The 23454-nt window shown below is 40.1% G+C and overlaps 1 protein-coding gene and 1 long non-coding RNA gene across 3 annotated transcripts in view; one reads left to right on the top strand and one right to left on the bottom strand.

Moving 5' to 3' along the window:
- The window catches only part of CCDC126 (coiled-coil domain containing 126), an 86032-nt gene that overhangs the window by 30548 nt on the left and 32030 nt on the right, over positions 1–23454 (bottom strand). The window contains exon 1 of one of the 2 annotated variants that reach the window (XM_081536462.1): positions 11377–11597. The exons of the other annotated variant lie outside the window; for it this stretch is intronic. The gene's annotated coding sequence lies outside the window, so the exon portion shown is untranslated. Of the gene's footprint in view, positions 1–11376; positions 11598–23454 lie in introns of those variants that run through there. 2 annotated transcript variants of the gene reach the window in all.
- LOC145524380 (uncharacterized) lies at positions 18013–21460 on the top strand. The gene is made up of 2 exons (XR_014067449.1): positions 18013–20402; positions 20481–21460. It is a non-coding gene; the product is annotated as an uncharacterized LOC145524380 (long non-coding RNA).

The following is a 23454-nucleotide window of genomic DNA, read 5'->3' as shown; positions in this document are numbered from 1 at the left end:
TATAAGAAACAACCTTCATTCAGCCTCTATGACCTTCCCTGAGTTCCAATGGGGCAGATACAAGCAGATGTTTATTAGGGAAGGGAGAGCACGTGGGACCAGGGAGAAACAGTCTAGAGCAGCTGTTTCCCCATCTAAGGATACACACAACAATGTCTTTAAGCTATGGTATGCTTCCCACAAGCAAGTAGACCCCAGACTAGTTGGACCTAAAGTTTGATGATGCTGACTCCTACCTACCTCACCACCAACCCTTCAGAAGAATATCCACAGAATGACCATACACTCTTTAAACATTTACTATAAAACTTATTATCTTCCCCAAGTGAGGATACATTGTTTTGAGGGCAGGAGCCCACTGTCTCCCTGCTTTTGCCTGGCAAAGCACTACAGCTATCCTTTTCTACTTCACCAAAAACTCTGTCTCTGAGATTTGATTTGGCACCAGTGTACAAAGAAGCTGAGCTATCAGCATCACAACTTGTATGGCACCTTACAATAAACACTGTACTTTCTTTCCCAACAACCCAGTGTCAGCAGATTAGCTTGGCTTTACTGCATGTGGGCGGATCATAGTTTTGGTTCAGTAACATATTAGCTTCATCTTCATTATTTTGACCTAAGAGAGACAGACTTCTGAATATTTTTAGGATTCTCAGGGGAAAGTTCTCACCCAACTGCAGAAATTACAAAAGGAATTACACACCATATGGCTCAAAAGTAGAAAAATTAAAGAGAGGAGACACACTTAGAATGAAGTATCTGTAAAGTACTAGACCTGAAGAAGGGCAACAGAGTATGCTCCAAGTACCATCATCTCCAGCTAAATTACTGCCGCTACTTCTCAAGTGATTTCCTAGATTCCTCTCCAACCCCACTTCAAGCCATTGTCCTCAGACCAAAACAAGCCATGATGTGAATAGTAACAATTTTAATTTCTTCCTCCAAAGGAAATATGCAAATTGTCAATAAGCACATGAAAAGGTACTCAAACTACTAATCTTTAGGGAAAAGCAAATTCAAACCACAATGAAATACCACTTGACACCATCAGGATGGCTATGAAGGGCATCAGAACATGTCACCCCAAAATATCCACTTTGGTATAAGGATTATTTTGACCTGAAGATAACTGAGAAACAGCAGATGCAGTAAGGCCTCCCTGATCTCCGCCTTTCTACCTGAAAGCAAAACATGAATTACTTATGAGAAAAGTGAGAACACTCTTTATCACAGGAGACAGGGCACTGATGCTGAGACAAATCTGTACAAACACACCTTACTAAAACAAATCTTATCTTTCATTAGTTTCCCCCATTTATTTACCTTCCCACAATTTACTGACTCCAGAAGCTCAAACTCCCTTTTCCTTTGTCTTATCACACTTCCATAATTTATGGCTCTTTGTTTAAATGGTATATATGCTCTCAGCACTAACTGCTTCTCTTATTTTTCAAGTTCATTTCTGTGATGTGCACCATTTGTATATGAAACAACCTTTCTCTCCTGTTAATTGATCTTTTGTCAGTTTAGTTTACAGAGTCTTGGGCACTGAACCTAAGAAGTTGGATGAAAACATTTTTTTCTTCTAGAGCAATTATTAAAAAACAAAACCAAAACTGTTGGTACAGTTGCAGAGAAACTGAAACCCAATACAAAATGGTGCAGGTGCTGTGGAAAGCAGTATTGGCAGTTCCTAAAAGAATTAAACAATTTGACCCAGCTATTTCACTTCTGGGTATAATTACAAAAGAACTCAAAGTGTTATGGAACACAAGTTCATGCGACCGATGCATAGTAAGGCCAAACCAAAATGTGGGAGCTTGGAGCAGAGAAAGGTTTATTACAGGGCCAACCAAGGAGAACAGGTGGCTCATACTCAAAAACCTTGAAGTCCTTGATGGTTTTCAGGGAGTAATTTTCATCGGCAAAATCTGGAATGAGGGATGTATGGTATGCAACTCTCTTCTGATTGGTTGGTGATGAGGTTAACAGGGCAGTATTCCAGGAATCTTGTGCTCAGCTGAAGTTAACCATCCTTACCTGTGTGGGAATCTTAGTTCCTTCAGAAAAGCTCAAAGATATTATATATATCTATTCCTTGAGGAGGAACCATAATATTACTTTAATTGCTGAAATATAGTTTCTTGATGTTTCTCCTTTGTTTCTGCATACCCTTACTTGTCTGATTAGCAACTTTTTGAATCTGCCCTTTGAAATTCAGGGAGGTCTAGGAGGCTGAAGCCTTCATCCTGCAAGAAAGAAATGGGGGGTTTGGAAGGGCTTCTGTACCAGGTGGTCCCTGCTGGGTCCTGCTTGGTTTCAAAAGCAGAGACTCAAAGAGGAACTTGTACAGCCATGTTCACTGCAGCATTGTGAGGTGGAAACAACAGGTGAACAGGTGAATGTTTTGTTTAACGTGGTATATACATACAATGAAATATTATTCAGTGATAAAGGAGAATAAAATTCTGATACATACTACAACATGGATGAACCTTAAAGGCATTATGCTAAGTTAAAGAAGCTAACACAAACAGACAAATATTATATGATGCCACATGTACAGGTACCTAGAAGAGTTAGTCAGAGATAGAATGTAGAATGGTAGTTACCAGAGGCTAGTGGGAGGAGAGAATAGAGAGTTATGGCTTAGAGTACAGAGTTTTATAATTACTCTGGGATGAAGAAAAACTTCTGGAGATTTAAGGCAGTGATGGTAAGGAAGGAGGTAGATTGGCTCCTGGGCTAACACAGAGCTAACATATGATCCTGCAATCCCACTCTGGGGCATACATCCAGAGAAAACCATAATTAAAAAAGATACTTGCACCCAAATGTACACTGCACAGTATTTACAACAGCCAGGGCATGGAAGCAACCTAAATGTCCACTGATGGATGAATGCATAAGGAAGATGTGGTACATACAGAGAATGGAATACTACTCAGCTGCAAAAAAAAGAATGAAATAATGTCATTTGCAGCGACATGGATGGACCCGGAGATTGTCATACTGAGTGAAGTCAGACAAAGAAAGACAAATATCATGTGATATCACTTATACGCGTAATCTTAAAAAATGGTACAAATGAACTTATTTACAACACAAGAAAGAGTCACAGATGTAGGAAACAAACTTACAGTTACCAAAAAAAACTCTTCAATGGTTTCCCACTGTACTTGGAATAAAATTAAAACTATTTACTGAAACGAAGTAGGACCCAGTGGAGCCCTCCCAGGTACAAATGCCGTTCTGTGCCCCCTGTTTCTTGTTTGTAAAGAGAAGGCTTCAGCAGGTTCAAACAGATACTAATCACAGAAAGGAGAGAATGGAGAAACAAAGGAGAAGCCATTAAGATACAACAGTGATGAGCACACAATTCCTAGAGTTCAGGGTTTCTGAGCAGGAGCTGCCCATTCTCTTTTCATGCTTGCTGCAATAAACCTTTCCTTGCTCTAAACTCCCATTTTGGCCTCTTTGGCCTCACTATGCATGAGGCACACAAACTTGTGTTTGGCAACATGGCCATAGTCCAGAAGGTTCTGCATAGCCAACTTCACCATTCTCTCTGTCTGTCCTAATCTCAAACCACTTTCCCCTTGCTCACTGTACTACAGTCAAGCTAGGCAAAACACACCAAATTCTTTCTGAACTCAGGGTCAATACAACTGCTATTCCCTTGCTTGAAATGCTCTCCCCATGGCTTATTCCTTTTCCTCCTTTAGTATTTAACTCAAATGTCACCTCTTCAAAAAGTAGCACTCCCACTCCTACCCCACCTCCAGCCTCAAGGTACTCTCTATCAATCTCTAGATGAAGTTACATACAGTATGATCCTCCCTTAGCATCTGCAGGGGTTGGTTCCAGGGCCCCCAACGGATACCAAAATCCACAGATGCTCAAGTACTTCATATAAAGTGGTATATTATTTGCATATTACCTATGTACATCCTCCTGTATACTTTAAATCATTTTTAGATTACTAATAATATCTAATACAAATGTAAATGCTATATGTTAGTCATGTCCACTTCTTTGTGACCCCATGGACTGCAGCCTGCCAGGCTCCTCTGTCCATGAAATTCTCCAGGCAAGAATACTGGAGTGGGTTGCCATGCCCTCCTCCAGGGGATCTTCCCAACCCAGGGATCAAAACCAGGCCCCTTGGATTGCAGGCAGATTCTTTACAGTCTGAGCCACCAGGAAGTAAATGTGATATAAACAGTACCAAATTCAAGTTTTACTTTTTGGAACTTTCCAGAATGTTTTTTTCAGTATTTTCAATCCACAGTTGAATCTACAGATGCAGAACCCGCAGATACAAAGGGCTGACTATATTCTATCTTTAAAACCTTAAACAAGTTATTTTATCTTCCTAAACCCTAAAATCTCACTTACATCATGGAGACAACAGTACCTACCTAACACTGGTAAGGATAAATGACACCTCATACTACTAACGTCAATAAATATTAACATTTATTAGTAGTATCAGGTACTTGCACAGCAATGTTAGTTAGCAATTTGGGTAACCTGAGTTAATACAGGGGCTGTTTTACTAGACGACTTCCCAGGTGGCGCTAGTGGTAAAGAAACTGTCTGACAATGCAGGGCACATAAGAGATGCAGGTTTGATCTCTGGGTCAACAATATCCGCTAGAGGAGGAAATGGCAACCCACTCCAGTGTTCTTGCCTGGAAAATCCCATGAACAGAGGAGTCTGGCGGGCTACAGTCCATGGGGTCGCAAAAGAGTCGGACAAGACTGAGCAACCAAACAACGATTAAGATGACTTAATAGCATCTCATTGATGAGAACAGTTCCTCTTCCACATGGCCTAAAATGAGACTAGAGTATCTGTTTAAATGCTACCTGCATGAGAAGGGTCTTAAAACCTCATAACCTTACTCTAGTCTACTTTCACCTCCTTCCTCACATCTCACAGCACATTACTTTATACCAACTGAGCCTTGTCTCTTTAAGTCCCACGTCCCTTAAGGGCAAGAGTAACATGCTCTGCACTGCAGCCATAACTTCCACGGAGCCTGGAGAACAATCAGCAGAAAGGCTGTTTACTTTAAGCTCACCCCGAGCCTAACCCCCCCATCTCCCCCGAGCACCAGTGTGATCATCCTGCAATGTTTCTGAGGGGCAAAGGTGCAGAGGAGAAGAGAATTTCAAGATGAAATTACAGTCAGTTGAGTTCCACATCCACAGATTCAATCAACTGTAGGTAGAAAATATTTAATGAAAAGGAAAAAAAAAAAGAAAATATTTAATGAAAAGAAATTCCAGAAAGTTCAAAAAAGCAAAACTTGAATTTGCCATGCACTGGCAACAATTTACACAGCATTTACATTGTATCAGGTATTATAAATAATTGAGAGATGGTTTAAAGTATACAGGACAATGCGTGTAGGTTATTTGCAAATAACATGCCATCTTATTAATATATAAGGGATTTAAGCATCCCAAAGATTTTGGCATCCATGGTCACAGGGCGGTAAAGGTACAGGTGGACCTGGAACCAATGCCCTGCAGATACTGAGGGACAACTGTATTTTCAATTACCTGAGCAGAAATCTGATTTAATCTTCTCAGATTTCAGATGTAGGAACTAAAGCTCAGAGATGTTAAGTATCTTGCCTAAAATGGAGGCAATCAGTCAGTAGCAGAAACTGTATTGGCCCTGAACACAGGTCCTGACTCACTATTTAGGTTTTTTTCTATACCACACTACCTCCCCTACCTCCGGGAGAAAAGACTGTAAGTACTGAAAGAACTATAATATTAAGTGAACCTTGTTCTTTTTTGTTTTAAAGGAACATAACAAGAAAACATAATGGCAGTTTAGGTCAATGATACTAAAAATTCTGAAGATATATAGTTTGGACTATTCTTTAAAGTATCAGGTTGGCATATTAAAGTTTCAAATATGTTGATTCACAGAATCAAAGTATTACAAAGTTGCTACAGGAAGAACTTAAGAAATCCTAGATCTTTATTTTTTTAACATAAGCAAAAGAACTAGAAAAAATATACAAGGTCTTATGGATGTAGGTATCTTCACCATGATCAGCAAATACAATGATAAAAACACATTTTCAGAAAAAATAAGGAGGGCAGGGGGAAGACGCAGAAAGAACCGTATTCAAACACAACCTTTACTACATACAGTTTCATTTAAGCCTGAAAGACCTTGGTTTATTCATTCATTTGCACACTTCTTCATTCACAATATTTATTAAAGCACCTACTATGTACCAGGAACAGGAGATGTGAAAGGAAACAAGCCAGGATTCCTGCTCTTCTAAAGATTATGCTTCAGTAGAAGTCAGATGGTAACAAGCAAACACAGAAACAAGCTAATTTCAGCTTGCAATAACTTGCTACGAAGAAAATAAACAGAGAGATTGAGAAAAAATGAGAATTTGGAGGAGCCAAATGAGCTATGAGGTCAAGCAAGGTAGGCCCTCTAAGGAGGTCTGATCTGAGAAAGAAATGGAAGTATGAAGTCTGGCTCCAATTTCCTTCTAAGCAAAACCTTGAGAATTCTAACCAGAATCTTGGGAGGAGACAGTAAATTCCTTATTTCTATTCTCCTCAGTACAAACATATGAGAATGAAAGGGATCCCAATTCCCACATGGAATGGCCTGGTTTGGAGAAATTGTCGAAAATGAACAAAAGGAAACCCACAAGCAAAGAAAGCTCTGTATTCCCTTTTCTTATGAGAATGGCAGTTCCTCTGTTTGGTAACATATGAGCAGTAATGATTTGACATGGTGGTCTTTACACAGGAAAACATTCTTTTTTACCTTTTCTAATATGAAAAGGGCAGTGGTAAGAGGGAGGAGAAATAAAGTCTATCTGGCAATATGATGGTATGTTAATTTGTAATTGCTGTTAAGCATTTAAAATACAATTTTTCAAACTCCAAAATAGTGCTCGTTACAAAACACAAAAGTAGAAAAACAAAGAACATGGGGAAATTTTTTCTTAATTTATATATTTACTGTATTATAGACCTTAATGTATTCATTCCAGCTCACAAAATTTACACATGAACAAAGATTTTTCAAGGCTCTTGCCAAACAGCAAACATGCAAATAACTACATATCTATTTTTAAGTGGTTTCTCCCTAGCCAAAGACCTAAAGATGAATATATTACTCCAACATTACTACTAGGGAGAGGTAAAGATAGAGGATCAGTGAATACTTAAACTAGAAGATCCTCATTTTAAAGACAAGGAGGGACTTCCCTGGTGGTCCAGTGGCTAACACTCTGTGCTCCCAATGCAGGCAACCTGGGTTCGATCCCTAGTCAGGGATCCCACAAGATCCCACAAGCTGCAATTATGAGACTACATGCTGCAACTAAAGATCCCACGTGCCACAACTAAGAGACGGTGCACTCATATAAATAAGTATCTTTTAATAAATAAATAAAGATAAGGAAAGGGAAGCATCAGGAGGATTAATGACTACCCAATATCAAACAAATGGGGAAATTAGGTATCTAAACTTTCAGCCCAGGACTCCAGAGTTTTTTTCAAAAGCAAGGAACAAGAATCTACTTTTCAAATAGCCCTTTTTAAACAAGATGAAATAGAGAACACTTCCCTGGTTGTCCAGCGGCTAAGACTCTGCCAATCAATGCAGGGAACATGAGTTCGATCCCTAGTCCAGAAAGATCCCACAGGCCAAGGAGCAACTAATACCATGCACCACAACTACTGAGTCCATGCTCTAGAGCCCAAGATTCGCAACTACTGAAGCCCAGCGCCTAGAGCCTGCGCTCCACAAGAGAAGCCAGTGCACCACAGCTAGAGAATAGCCCCTCCCACAACTAGAGAAAGCCCGCACACAACCAAGATCTAACATAGCCAAAAATACATAAATGAAATAGAAATTATCAGAGTAGACTGTACAGAATATAGATTTTATTTTGTAAAACTTTTTTCAGTTTTATATATACTTACATATATTTTTCATACACACGCACACAGAGTTATATATCCATGGAATCTGTAGGTTAAAAGGTCCCTTTCTATGGGCTACAGTCAAAAATGTTAAAAAACTGCATTTCACACTGCCGATCTTGAAATACTTCCTTGTATTTTTATGCAAACGTTGCAATAGCAAGACTAAAAACTTCAATGGATGGCCAATCCTATCTTGGAATTCTCTCCTTCAAGTCCCATATTTGCATTCATTCAGGGCTCTACTTTTGTGCCGTTATGAATATATAACTGAAGTAACTATTTACAGCAACAGCAGCAACTAGCAAGCACAGAAGCTCTCATTCAGCCAAAGGTGTTACAAGAATCACTGCCTGTTGGTCTCCTACTGAATTTACAGCTGGAAAAGCAGATCTTTATTACAAAAAGACACAGTATGTTCTCACTAGAGCTCCAAGGTTCAGATAGTTCTCTCCAAAAAAAGAAATAAGTAGGCCACAGACTTGCCTTTGAATGTAATTTCAGGAGAAAGGCTCATTTCTAAAATATTTTCTAGTTTCTCTACCTAATATTGCCTGAGGCTAACAACTAGGCAAAAAAATTAACGTAGGACACAGCCATCCACAACTAATTAGGTCTAAGATTTCAAATGTGAACTGTCTTGGGAGAAGCTACACTATAATTCCAGCTGAGACACAGAAATATCACATCTCAAGATCTAAGATCATTGTTAGATGGCATATTGGGGAGAGGGCAAAAGACAACGACAGCACTGGAGAGGACAAAGACAGATAAAAAGACAACAGGTAAAATAAGTGAGGGCGACCAGGAGAATGTTAGAGCAAAAGGGAAACTACTCAAGCACTACACACAGTAAAAGTGTAATCCAAAATACATCACGCCCTACTAGATATTTCAGGCGCAAAGCCTGCCCTGCCCACTGCCTCAGCCAATCATGGTTTGTGCCACATGACCCCACCTCCCCTTCCACAGCTGACCAGACCATGACTGGGCACCTTTGCCTGAGACTTCGCACAAAAAGGCCCCTAAAAAAGAAACAAGCTGTTGGGAGTAAAAATAATAAATAAATATAAATAATAAATAAATATCACAAAAAGAAGCAATGAAGTTGAATTAGGGGACTGACAAACGCAAGTTATACTGTTATTTAGTTGTTAAATCCTGTCCCCACTCTTTTGCACCTCCATGGACTGTAGCTTGCCAGGCTACTCTGTCCATGGGATCCCAAGTTATATAATAAAAGCAGGCATAACAGATAAAGAGACTGTGACTAAAGAAAAAAGAGTACGGAGGAAGAAAACTAACCATGTCAAAAATGCAGAGAAAACGTGTGCAGCTCCTGAAAGAGGGATGAAAAGATATTCTTGTTTATGGCAGCTTTCTATTCTTTCATGTGTACCCGTTCCCCAAGGTGGGGGAAAAAAGTACCCTAAGACACAAATAAATTATTAAAAGGGTTTACATCATTTTTTTCCCACATTAAAAAAGAACTTATCACTGAAAAGTCTGAGTTAGAAGAGTCCCTGGAATCAGACCAATTCTCTATTTGAAAGATGAGGAAGTTGAGAACCACAAAGGAAAGTAAGGTCATACAGAGTGACAGACTCAGGACAAGAATCAAGGTCTCGTATTTCCGCAGTCATTATTCTGTCCTATACACAGCACTAAATGACATCACCAACAGAGAAACATTTTTTCCTAAAAATGAGTATTTCTGCCACACATTTCTAAATGATTCAGAAATCTTTATGTGTACTATGCCATCTCCCATAGTTTAAATACGTTTTTCACATATTTACTCTCTGGTTCTCTGATATCCTGATGAAATACATTCAGTAGATTTCTCCTTTTTTTAAGTAATTTTTTTTCATGCATGTGTCACTCAAGACATTACACAAAACTCACCTCTCCACTGGCTTTTCGCCCACCATAACCATACATTCAAAAATAGCTTAATGTAGAGAACTTATTTCAGACTGCACAGTATTTGAACTAAAAGTAGTACAGAACACACATTTTAAATGAAAACAATTTCAACAAAGGACCATAAAGATTTCCATGAGGAAAAACTCAACACCTATGTCAGTAAAATTCAGGAGAAAACAGAGCAAGAACAATCATAACTAACGAAGGACTAATGTGAAATGCTTAAAGTCATTTCTTATAAAATGTACTGCCATCATTGGATTTATCCTGAGAACAAACACTACAACTTGGAAACAAAAAGCCCAAAAGTGAAAATTACTAAACAGTAGAAAAGTACAGAGGGGGGGGGGGAAGCTGGCATAAGGTAAAGATGGTGAAGCCCCAGATTAAGGACTGCAGAACACCTAGATGCTTATTCTGCCAAAATACTTAAGCTCCTCCAAGAATCCCCTACAGAACACAACTGGGGGTGGGGGTGGGGTGAGTAAGTCCTCATATCTAAAGCGGATCCACAAAAAGCAGAGTCATCAATTTTCCAAGAATGTTCTCAGCCATCTTAAAACGGCGGAAATTGAAAACACAGCACATTTTCAAGAATCCTTTACTTAGGTTTAAGGTGAATAAGATATATAAAGTGAAGAATATACAACCTAGAGTGCCAATGATTCAACAAGGAAAAACACAAAACTCACCAATCCAGGGGCCATTTCAGTATAGCTAATCTAAGTATCACACTCGAAGAATTTTTCCAAGTGAAGAATTCGTGGCGTTGTAAGCATATTATTTCTTATTCTATCAACTTAGAGATGTGTACTGTTACGGCCATTTGATTGGTGAGAAAATGCAGGCTTAGAGCCTTAATTAACCAAGGTCACTAAACCCAGGCAGTGAGTCGATCGGGATTGGAAGCCAGGCTGTTTTAATAGGGCTTGCGAGATTATAAGCCACAGTCGACATAGCCGTTTAAATTCATCCTTACCAGTCACCCAGCAGCTGAGTTTTGGCGAGGGAATTTAAAAAGGGCATCTGACTTTCTCTTTCAAAGTAGAACAGAACTGAGCTGTCAGAAACGGAAAAAGAAGTGAGTGCGGCTGCCGCGCGGGCGCTCCAACCCCGCAGCTCAGGTCCGTCGCTCCCCGGCGCCAGCGGCCACGGGACCCAGCCCGCCCCACTCGGATCACGCAGCCCGAGCCACGCTAGGATCTCTGCCTGGGGCCCAGGGGCCGCGACTGTCAGACCTGGAGCGGCAGGGACAAAGACCCTCCTCGGCCGTGGCCGGGAGCTGCGGGTCAGCGCTGGAGCTAGGTCTTCGCGGACGCCCCGCGGCAGCGGCCCCGATGGGGCGGGGGGCGGGGCACGGCGGAGGAGAGGCGGCCCCCGGCCCGAAGGGCTCCGGCGGAGACGCGAGCCGGATGGACAGAGACGCCTCCAACCGCGCCTTCCCTCTCGCCCCCTCCTCATTACCTTGCCTTGTGGGCTTCCCGTCTCTGTCGCCGACGCCAACTGACTTCCGAGCTGAGGCGGCGCAAAGAAAGCCGATTAGCGGGCGTCAGCTGCGTCCCGCGCTCGCGAAGCACCCTCCAGGTCGGGATGCAGAAAGGCCTGAGCTGGGAATCAGCAACAAGGTTGGTTCCCGGCTTGTGAGGATTTTACTCCTCTTGTCCCTCACACTCCGCTTCCGCTCCGCCTCCTTGCCGGGCCCTTCCCCTGCTTGAAGACCTGAGGCCCGCGGCGCGACGCATTGTGGGGGATGTAGTCCAGGAATGCGGAAGAGGCGGCACGTGCTTCTAACCGGCTCACACCTACTCCGGGTCAGGAGACGCCGTTGCGTGGCAACCGGAGGGGGCTGCCAGCTCCTTCCTGAGAATTGGAAGGCGAACTTCAGGGAGGCTTACTCTCTGGTTTAATTCGCTGCAAGCGCTGAAAGGAGAACGTGGGCGTCTCACTCACACCTTCCAGCTGGGAACCAACAATTACACGCCGTTGGCTTGAGGCAGAGAGCTTAGTAGTGATTAAAAGTGTACAACTGGCAAGAATGCCCGTTATTGCCCCCGAATGTCCTTAGCCAATGGAGTAAGGGGGAAAAAAAAAAGACTAAAGATAGAACAGGAAGAAACAAAATCGTTATTTTTCATAGATATGTATGTGGCAAATACAAAAGAATCTGCAGATAAATTGTTACAATGAATGAGTTTAACAAGATTAGTAGAAAGAAAAACAGTATCTTTCAAAAATAATACTTTTTTCTAGAGTCTAGGGAAAAAGGGTAAGGAGATCAAACCAGTCAATCCTAAAGGAAATCAGTCCTGAATATTCATTGGAAGGACTGATGTTGAAGCTGAAACTCCAATACTTTGGCCACCTGATGCGAAGAACTGACTCATTGGAAGAGACCCTGATGCTGGGAAAGATTGAAGGCAAGAGGAGAAGGGGACAGAGGATGAGATGGTTGGATGGCATCACCGACTCGATGGACATGAGTTTCAGCAAGCTCCGGGAGTTGGTGATGGACAGAAAAGCCTGGCGTGCTGCAGATCATGGGGTCGCAAAGAGTCGGACACGACTGAACAACTGAACTGACTGATACTGATTTGAAGCTTACAATACCTTCAAACAAATATCAAATATCTAGAAATAAATCAAAGTGCAAGACCTATATGAATAAAACATTTTTAAAACACTGAAGATGACCTAAACAAATAAGAGATAATAGTGTTCACAGACTGAAAGATTCAATATTGGAAGATGTCAAGTCTCCCCATATTGATCTATCAATCCAGTGCCATTTCAGATAAACTTCAGTAGGTAGGAGTGTGTGAGTGTGAGAGAAACTTAATGAACTAATCTAAAATTTTGTGGAAGAGCAAAGACAAGTACATGTGAGATATGAGAAAGAGGAAGAAGTTAAAAGAAAGACCAGGAGGAGGAAGACTTGTGCAACCAGATATAAAGCCATAGTCCTTAAGGCAGTGTGCTATTGGATCAAGAATGCACCAATAGACCAGTAAAACAGAATAAAGAGCCCACGGATGCCCTACTGTCCCCACATGAGTCTGAGCCTGCCAGCACCTCCCCTAGGAGACAGTTGCTGTTGGCCAGCCCCTGCTATTAAAAAAATAAAGGGTGCAGAAAGTCTCGTCTGTACATGGGAATTTGATTTATGTTGCTATGAGGTGATGCAGAGCAATGCCTAAAGAATAGTTTTCCATGATTGGTGTTGGGACAAATTTCCATTTGGAAGGAAAAAGATGAAATTGGCCTCTTTACACACAAAAATGAGTTTCAGGTGGATATTAGGCATAAATTTGAAAGGCAAAACAATAAAGCTTTTAGAAAATAAAGCAGGAAAATATATCCAGGACCACAAGTGTAGGGGACAGACTTTTAAAATTAATCCAGAAGCACTTAATATAATTGAAAAACTAATAAATTAACTACATTAATTTTTAAGACTTGGTTTCATCAAATGACACCATTGAAAGAGCTAAATAGCAAGCCTCAGAGTCAAATAAGTTACAGGATTATGCTGTACACCTTACATTTATACAGAGCCATATGTCAATTATATTTCAATAAGCTTAAGCAGATCTCAGAGTCAAATAAGAAATCACAGTATTGCATTGTACATCTCAACAGTTTACTCTCAGTGAAGCTGAAAAGACATTTACAGCATGTAGAAACATGAGAAATCTTATACCCAGGACATATAAAGAACTACAATCGTAAGAAAAAGATTTGAACAGGCACATTGCTAAGGAAGAAACCCAAATAGCCAGTAAACATGTGAAAGGTGTCAATCTCATAAGGGAAAAGGAAATTGGAACCACAGCAAAATAATACTACACCACCCACCAGAATGGCTAAAATGAAAGAGACTGACAATTACAAGTTGACTAGGAGTGGAGCAACAGGAATTTTCATTTAGTACGGGGAGAGTAAATTAAAAGAGCAATTGGAAAAGTTGTTTGACCTTATCAACTAAAGTTGAACACAGGCCCACACATGACCGAGCATGTCACTTCCTGGTATATACCCTGAGAAAGGGTCATCTGCACCAAGATACATGTGCCAGAATGTTAACAGCAGCACTATTGTTACAGCTAAAAACTGTCAGCAATCCCATGTGCTCTATCAACAAAAAAATGGACAAACTGTCATATGATAATAGAATATGATAGAGAAATGAACAAACTACATGCGATAATATAGATGATCTTAAAAATATGTTAAGAAACCGCTCACAAAATAATATATACTATGTTATTCCATTTTTATAAAGTTCAAAAACATGAATAAAGAATGCATAGGGACTCCTCTGGTAGCGCAGTGAATAAGAATCTGCCTCCCAATGCAGGGGACTTGGATTCGACCCCTGGCCAGGTAGATTCCACATGCTTCGGAGCAGCTAAGCCTGTATGCCACAACTACTGAGCCCTCACTCTAGAACCTGCAAACCACAACTACTGAAGCCCATGCACCCTAGAGCCCTGTGCTCTGCAACAAGAGAAGCCAATGCAGTGAGAAGGCAGCTCACCGCAATAAAGTATAGCCCCTGCTCACTGCACCTAGAGAAAGCCCGAGCAAAGCAACGAAAAGAAAACAGAGCCAAAAATAAATAAACAAAATTATAAAATTTTAAAGTAAAGACTGTCTAAAAAATTTTTTTAATGAAAGAATGTATACTTAGGTGCTGAAACAGTAAAGAAGAACAAGGAAATAGTTATCATAAAAAAGGAGGTTGGAGACTTCTCCGGTGGTCCAGGGGTTAAAGACTGTGTGCTTCCACTGCAGGGGGTCTGGGTAAAAAAAAAAAGGGGGGGGTTAATGGCTACCTCTAAGACAGAAGGTACTTTGTGGGGAAAGGGTTAAGACTGGGAATTCTCTTATGGTAGGGGGAAGGGAGAGAAGATAAATAAGCAAAAAGCCACAGCAGAATGTGATACCTGCTATGATGGTTTAGCCACTAAGTCCTGTCTGACTCTTGCAACCCCATGGACAGTAGCCCACCAGGCTCCTCTGTCCATGGGATTTCCCAGGCAAGAATACTAAAGCCATTTCCTTCTCCAGGGGATCTTCCCACCCAGGAATATAACCGGGGTCTCCTGCATTGCTATATGTAGAGAAAAATACATTTTTTTTTTTGAGGGAAGAACACTTTTCCATCTGAATGGGAAAAGTCTGTTCAGTAACCAGGTACAAAGGAGAAGGAGCAATGCAGGTCATGTATAAAAAACACAGGATACCTGGATACAGATTATCTGAGCTGTCCAGTACAATAGCCATTAGATCCATTTCCTATATTAGGTTGTAAACACATTACTATTCACTGTTTCCCAATACTGGTAGAAAGCACTCGGTAAATATATGATGAATAAATAACTCTTCCCACTGGCCTCATACACAACTCTCTGGACACCTGAACTCCTCATACACAAATCACTGGACATATATATTTAATAACTGCTGTTTGATAGAGGTTTCCCTGGCCAAAAAGACTCATCTACTATTATCTTCAAGATTTCTCATCACCTCCATTCTATCCCACATCTTGATAGACAAAGAGTAAATTAATTTGGAAGGTTGAAGATAATAATTATTATATTGTATAGCTCTTTACAACTTAGAAATAATTTTCTTAGAGGTAGTGGGATGTATTGCCAAACTCTGCCCACTCTTCTGTCAAAAAGAGACCTAGAGTCAAAAGAATGTAATCAGCTGCTCAAGTAAATTTGATCAGAATTGAAACCATTCCTTCTTGAAATCAAGGGAAAACCATAGCCAACTAGTTACAGACCTCAGTTTGGAAAGTGCCTCATTAGCAATATAATAGGTGGTGGTATTTAGTAACTAAGTCGACTCTGGTAACCCCATGGACCATAGCCCACCAGGCTCCTCTGTCCATGGGATTTCCCAGGCAAGAATACTGGAGTGGGCTGCCATTTCCTTCTCCAGGGGATCTTCCCAATCCAGGGATCAAACCTACATCTCTTGCATTGGCAGGCAGGTTCTTTACCTCTGCTGCCACCAGGGAAGCCCATGTAACAGGTGAGAAGGTAGTTTATTCCTAAAATACATTGCTAGTCATATCATGTTAACAAGAAAAGTAGACTTTTCCGAGGTTAATTGTGTTGTCTCTGAGGAAAAGAGTGAGAAACTAAACTAGGAGAAGGAATTGGAATTGGAGTACCTAATTCTACTCTCATATATGAGGCAGAGCATGACACAGCTTGGGCCTGAAGTATTGCTCAGCTCTGCTGAGACCATGAAAAGGACTCTGGGCTAAACCTGTGGGGAAATGGTGGCTCTCTGCTGAATTGGAAATGCGGAGAGCAAGATGAGGGAGAGACAGGTCAGAAATGAAGGAAGCCTCCCTGAAGGACTCCATTGTTGGGAAGGCCTAAACCTGGAAAAACCTTCCACTGGGCTTTGAGGGGGTACATTCAAGTTATCAGAATCTTTGCTCCGTCTACGTTGTGATAAGTTTCTGTGGCGTACCTAATCCTTTGTGGACAATTCTACTTTTCCACACAGTGGTCCAAAGGGTTTGCTCTGGGGGAGTCTGACAGGCTAGGGAAGGGAGGCCTGAAGTTGCCCCTCTTCTTTGGGGTCTGGGAATGTAAAAGGAGCCTGCTAACCACAGGAAGAGCTCCTAATCAAAAATGTAATAAACAGTTTGGGCCAACAAAGGGAATTTTTTTTTAAATATACAATATGGTATGATTTTTATTTAAGAATGTGTCTTTGTGTATGTATATATCATTTAACATTGTGTAAAAAATATCAAAATAAAAACAATGTTTTGGCTTTTTAAATTTTATGTAGGAGTACAGTTAATTAACAATGTTGTGTTAGTTTCAGGTGTACAGCATAGTGATTCAGTTATACATATACATGTGTCTGTTCTTTTTCAAATTCTTTTCCCATATATGTTATTACAGAGTATTGAGCAGAGTTCCCTGTATACAGTAGATCCTCATTCATTATCTATTTTAAAGATATCAGTGTGAATATGCAAGACAGGTATTTTAATTGCCTACCCCTAAGCTACACGGCAAATAGACAGGGAAACAGTGACAGACTTTATTTTGGGGGGCTCCAAAATCACAGCAGATGGTGACTGCAGTCATGAAATTAAAAGACGCTTACTCCTTGGAAGAAAAGTTATAACCAACCTGAAAAGTGAAAGTGAAAGTGAAGTTGCTCAGTCATGTCTGACTCTTTGTGACCCCCCCTGGACTGTAGCCTACCAGGCTCTTCCATCCATGGAATTTTCCAGGCAAGAATACTGGAGTGGATTGCCATTTCCTTCTCCAGGAGATCTTCCCAACCCAGAGATTGAACCCAAGTGTCCCACATTGTAGGCAGACACTTTATCATCTGAGCCACCTAGACAGCATATTAAAAAGCAGAGACATTACTTTGCCAACAAAGGTCCCTCTAGTCAAGTCTATGGTTTTTCCAGTAGTCATGTATGGATCTGAAGTTGGACTATAAAGAAAGCTGAGCACCGAAGAATTGATGCTTTTGAACTGTGGTGTTGGAGAAGACTCTTGAGAGTCCCTTGGACAGCAAGGAGATCCAACCAGTCCATCCAAAAGGAGATCAGTCCTGAATATTCATTGGAAGGACTGATGTTGAAGCTGAAACTCCAATATTTTGGCCACCTGATGCGAAGAACTGACTCACTGGAAAAGACCTTGATGCTGGGAAAGATTGAAGGCAAGAGGAGAAGGGGACAACAGAGGATGAGATGGTTGGATGGCATCACCGACTCAATAGACATGAGTTTGAGTAAACTCCAGAAGTTGGTGATGGACAGGGAGGCCTGGTGTGCTGCAGTCCATAGGGTCGAAAAGAGTCAGACACAACTGAGCGACTGAACTGAACTGAAGCTAAACTCGTCGTATCTTGCCTAATTCAAATTTAGGCCTTCCTCTACAGAAAGCACATCTTATTTCTTTAAACTCCCATATGTAAACTCCAAAAATGCAAAGAACATTCAAACTACCAAGATCATAATGACAATTATATCTCCCAGCAGGTGCTCATACACACTCAGGAAGATGGATTTTAACCTTTCACACCAAAATGTACAAATACGTTTGTTTTTTTTTTTTTTGGCTAACTTGCCTAACAACAAAATTACCTATATTTTGTCCATTATTATGAAATTCCAAATAATGACCCCATTAAAGTAAATCAATTGATGAATGCTATTGCATTCAAAGCTCATTAGTATACATTTTTCCACATAAGGAGCTAGATTTAGAAAATGAGCCTCCAAATATTCTAAATTAGATAAAATGGATTTGATTTTTAATAACTGTGTTTGACAAATCCCAAGGTTTAAGCCACTTTTCTTGGCTATGTCTTGGTTTATCCATTTGTTAAAAAATGTTTAGGTATCTCTCTACTTACTCTTACTCAAATAGATTATGAAATCTTGTCAATCAAGATGTATGACATTGCAAAGCTGAAGAAAAGAAGTGACATGGTGCAGAGCTGTATTAATATTTTGGTCTAAGCATTATCCAACTTTATTGTATTTTAATTCTTACAATCCCAAGAGCTTTATCTGTCGTAAGTTTCATTTTAACATGTTCTGTAAAATTCACACATTCCAATACATTTCCCACTGTACACTACTCAGATCAATCCTTTAGCAGAACAGATAGATGCAGCCTTGAAACACTAGTCCCCGTCGAATTCATCTACTTCCACCCACATTCTGTCAGCCATCTCTCTTCGATTCCATAAAAAGTGAGAGGGAGGCTTCCCTAGTGGGAACCATTTCAAGACAACACTGCAGGCTTGAGAGAGTAAATAAAATGTTACTGAGATGATCTGGGCTGTACTGCATGTGACTGAGCCCCATTAAGTCGTCTTTATAAACTCCTAAGATTCTGGGGAGTGGATGCAGAGAGCCACTGTTTTCAGGCACCCAAGTAAGAAAGTTCGCTTGTTAAAACTTCCACCTACGAATCTGGAGTGATTGGCCTCTATCTTCAGTCTCTCCTTGCCCTCCGTTCAGGGGATCTCGTTTGGGATTTCACGTGGAACTCTCGGATTTTTGAACCAACAGATGTGGTTCCTGGGGGAGGCTGTGGTGACCAGAGTGAGTCATCATCACATGATTCTGTTCCACCTGCCTCTCATTCTGCTGAAACAGAAATCAAGCCCTGAGCCTTTGGAGTGGGAGCACTGACTCCAAGATCCTAGACTACCAGAGAACTAACCCTAGGGAGTATCAAATACTGAGAAGTCACACAATGGAAACCACTTGAACACAGGACCCCGCATCACCCAACCACCAGTAGCAGCCTGTGCAGGACTCCACATCTAAACAACAAACAAAACAAAAATACAAACCCCATCATCAGCAGACAGGATTACCACCTCACTCAGCCTTGCCCATCAGAGGAAAAACAAACAAACAAACAAAACAACTCAGCACAAATCTCACCTTATACACAAACCACTGGACCAAACTTAGGAGGAGAGAAACCAAAAAGAAGAGAGAACTCAACCTTGAAGCCTGGGAAAAGGAGACCTCAAACATGATAAGTTAAAAAACAAATGAAAAGGCAGAGAAATATTTCACAAATGAAGAAACAAATTAGAAACACAGAAGTCCAAAAAAATGAAGAAGAAATAGGCAAACCATCTGAAAAAAATTCAGAACAATGATAGTAAAGATGATCAAAAACCTTGAAAACAAAATGGAGAAAATACAAGAATCAATTAACTAAGACCTAGAAGAATTAAAGAATACAGGGACAAACGACATAATTACTGAAACTAAAAATACTCTGGAAGGAATCAATAGTGGAATATCTGAAGCAGAAGAACGAATCAGTGCACTGCAAGATAAAATGCCGGAAATAACTTCTGAAGAGCAGAATAAAGTAAAAAGAATGAAAAGAACTGAGGATAGCCTCAGGGACCTCTGGGACAATATCAAACGCACTATCATTTGAATTATAGGGGTCCCAGAAGAAGAAGAGAAAAAGAAAGGATATGAGAAAATTGTTGAAGAGACTATAGTTGAAAATTTCCCCAACATGAAAAAGGAAATAGTCAATCAAGTCCAAGAGGCACAAAGAGTCTCATACAGGATAAACCCAAGGAGAAACACACCAAGAAATATACTAATCAAACTAACAAAGACTAAAAAAGAAAATATATTAAAAGCAGCAAGGGAAAAGCAACAAGTAACATACAAGGGAAAACCCATACATTTAACAGATGATCTTTCAACAGAAACTCTGCAGGCCAGAAAGGAATGGCAGGATATATTTAAAGTACTGAAAGGGAAAAATCTACAACCAAGATTACTGTACCCGGCAAGCATCTCATTCAAAGTTGATGGAGAAATAAAAAGCTTTTCAGACAAGCAAAAGTTTAGAGAATTCAGTACCCGGCAAGCATCTCATTCAAAGTTGATGGAGAAATAAAAAGCTTTTCAGACAAGCAAAAGTTTAGAGAATTCAGTACCCGGCAAGCATCTCATTCAAAGTTGATGGAGAAATAAAAAGCTTTTCAGACAAGCAAAAGTTTAGAGAATTCAGCTTTACAACAAATGTTAAAGGGACTTATATAGTCAAGAAATACAAGGGAAGAAAAAAGAGCTACAAAATCAACCCTAAACAATTAAGAAAATGGCAATAGGAACATATATATCAATAATTACTTTAAATGTAAACAGATTAAATGTTTCAAGCAAAAGACGAATACTGGCTGAATGGATACAAAAACAAGACCCATATATATGCTGTCTATAAGAAACCCACTCCAGACCTCAGGACACATATAGACTGTAAGTAAGGATGGAAAAACATACTCCATGCAAATGGGAAGCAAAAGAAAGCTGGAGTAGCAATCCTCATATCAGACAAAATAGATTAAACTAAAGATTACAAGAGATAAGGAAGGACACCACATAATGATCAAGAGATCAATCCAGGAGGAAAACATAACAATTGTAAATATATATGCACCCACTATAGGACCACCTCAAAACATAAGACAAACACTAACAGACATAAAAGGAGAAATTGACAGTAACACAATAATATTGGGAGACTTTAACACCCCATTCACACCAATGGACAGATCATCAAAACAGAAAATTAATAAGGAAACACAAGTCTTAATCATACATTAGATGAGATGGATCTCATTGATATCTTCAGGACATTCCATCCAAATACAGAAGAATACACCTTCTTCCCAAGTGTACATGGAACATTCTCCACACCTTGGGTCACAAATCAAACCTCAGTAAATTTAAGAAAGTTGAAATCATATCAAGTATCTTCTCCGACCACAATGCTATGAGACTAGATATCAATTACAAGAAAAAACTGTAGGAAACACAAACATATGGAGATTAAACAATATGTTTCTAAATCACCAACAGGTTACTGAGGAAATCAAAAGGGAAATCAAAAAATTTCTAGAAACAGATGACAATGAAAATACTACAACTCAAAACCTATGGGATGCAGCAAAAGCAGTTCCAAGAGGGAAATTTATAGCAATACAATCCTACCTCAAGAAGCAAGAAAACATCGAATAGAAAACCTAACTTTACACCTAAAACAACTGGAAAAAGAAGAACAGAAAACCTCAAAATTAGTAGAAGGAAAGAAATCATAAAGATCCGAGCAGAGATAAATAAAAAGAAACAATAGTAAAGATTAATAAAACTAAAAGCTGGTTCTTTGAGAAGATAAACAAAATTGACAAACCTTTGGCCAGACTCATCAAGAAAAAAAGAGAGAAGAATCAAATCAACATAATTAGAAATGAAAAAGGAGAGGTTACAACAGACAGTGCAGAAATACAAAGAATTCTAAGAGACTATTATGAACAACTATATGGCAATAAAATGGATAATCTGGAATAAATGGATGGATTCTTAGAAAAGTTCAATTTTCCAAGACTGAACCAGGAAGAAATAGAAACTATGAACAACCCTATTACAAGCACTGAAATTGAAGCTGTGATCAAAAATTTCCCAAAAAACAAGAGCCTAGGACCAGGTGGCTTCACAGAATTCTATCAAACATTTAGAGAAGAGCTAAAGCCTATCCTTCTAAAACTCTTTCAAAAAATTGCAGAGGAAGGAACACTTCCAAACTCATTCTACAAGGCCCTCATCACCCTGATACCAAAACCAGACAAAGACAATACGAAGAAACAAAACTTACAGGCCAATATCACTGATGAACATAGATGCAAAAATCCTCAACAAAATTTTACCAAACAGAATTCAGCAACACATCAAAAGCTCATACACCATGATCAAGTTGGCTTTATTCCAGGGATGCAAGGATTCTTCAATATACGCAAATCAATCAATGTAATACACCATATTAACAAACTGAAAGATAAAAACCATATGATAATCTCAATAGATGCAGGAAAAGCCTTTGACAAAATTCAGCACCCATTTATGATTCAGTTCAGTTCAGTTCAGTCGCTCAGTCGTGTCTGACTCTTTGCGACCCCATGAATTGCAGCACACCAGGCCTCCCTGTCCATCACCAACTCCCAGAGTCTACGCAAACCCATGTCCATCGAGTCAGTGATGCCATCCAACCATCTCATCCTCTGTCGTCCTCTTCTCCTCCTGCCCCCAATCCTACCCAGCATTAGGGTCTTTTCCAATGAGTCAACTCTTCGCTTGAGGTGGCCAAAGTATTGGAGTTTCAGCTTCAACATCAGTCCTTCCAATGAACACCCAGGACTGATCTCCTTTAGGATGGATTGACTGGATCTCCTCGCAGTCCAAGGGACTCTCAAGAGTCTTCTCCAACACCACAGTTCAAAAGCATCAATTCTGCGGCGCTCAGCTTTCTTCACCGTCCAACTCTCACATCCATACATGACCACTGGAAAAACCATAGCCTTGACTAGATGGATATTTGTTGACAAAGTAATGTCTCTGCTTTTAAATATGCTACCTAGGTTGGCCATAACCTTCCTTCCAAGGAGTAAGCGTCTTTTAATTTCATGGCTGCAATCACCATCAGCAGTGATTTTGGAGCCCAAAAAAATAAAGTCTGACACTGTTTCTACTGTTTCCCCATCTATTTCCCATGAAGTGATGGGACCAGATGCCATGATCTTAGTTTTCTGAACGTTGAGCTTTAAGCCAACTTTTTCACTCTCCTCTTTTACTTTCATCAAGAGGCTCTTTAGTTCTTCTTCACTTTCTGCCATAAGGGTGGTGCCATCTGCATATCTGAGGTTATTGATATTTCTCCCGGCAATCTTGATTTCAGCTTGTGTTTCTTCCAGCCCAGCATTTCTCATGATGTACTCTGCAGATAAGTTAAATAAGCAGGGTGACAATATACAGCCTTGACGTACTCCTTTTCCTATTTGGAACCAGTCTGTTGCTCCATGTCCAGTTCTAATTGTTGCTTCCTGACCTGCATAGAACTGTTCAAAAAATGGGCAAAGAAGGAACCTACCTCAACATAGTGAAGGCCATATATGATAATCCTACAGCAAACATTCTCAATTGTGAAAAAT

The sequence above is a fragment of the Giraffa tippelskirchi genome, chromosome 10 (assembly GCF_054371585.1).
Source record: "Giraffa tippelskirchi isolate mGirTip1 chromosome 10, T2T-mGirTip1v1.2.pri, whole genome shotgun sequence".
In the NCBI taxonomy this organism is placed as follows: domain Eukaryota; kingdom Metazoa; phylum Chordata; class Mammalia; order Artiodactyla; family Giraffidae; genus Giraffa; species Giraffa tippelskirchi.
Note: the sequence above shows the minus strand (reverse complement) of the source record. Positions and strands in the feature narration are given on the sequence as shown.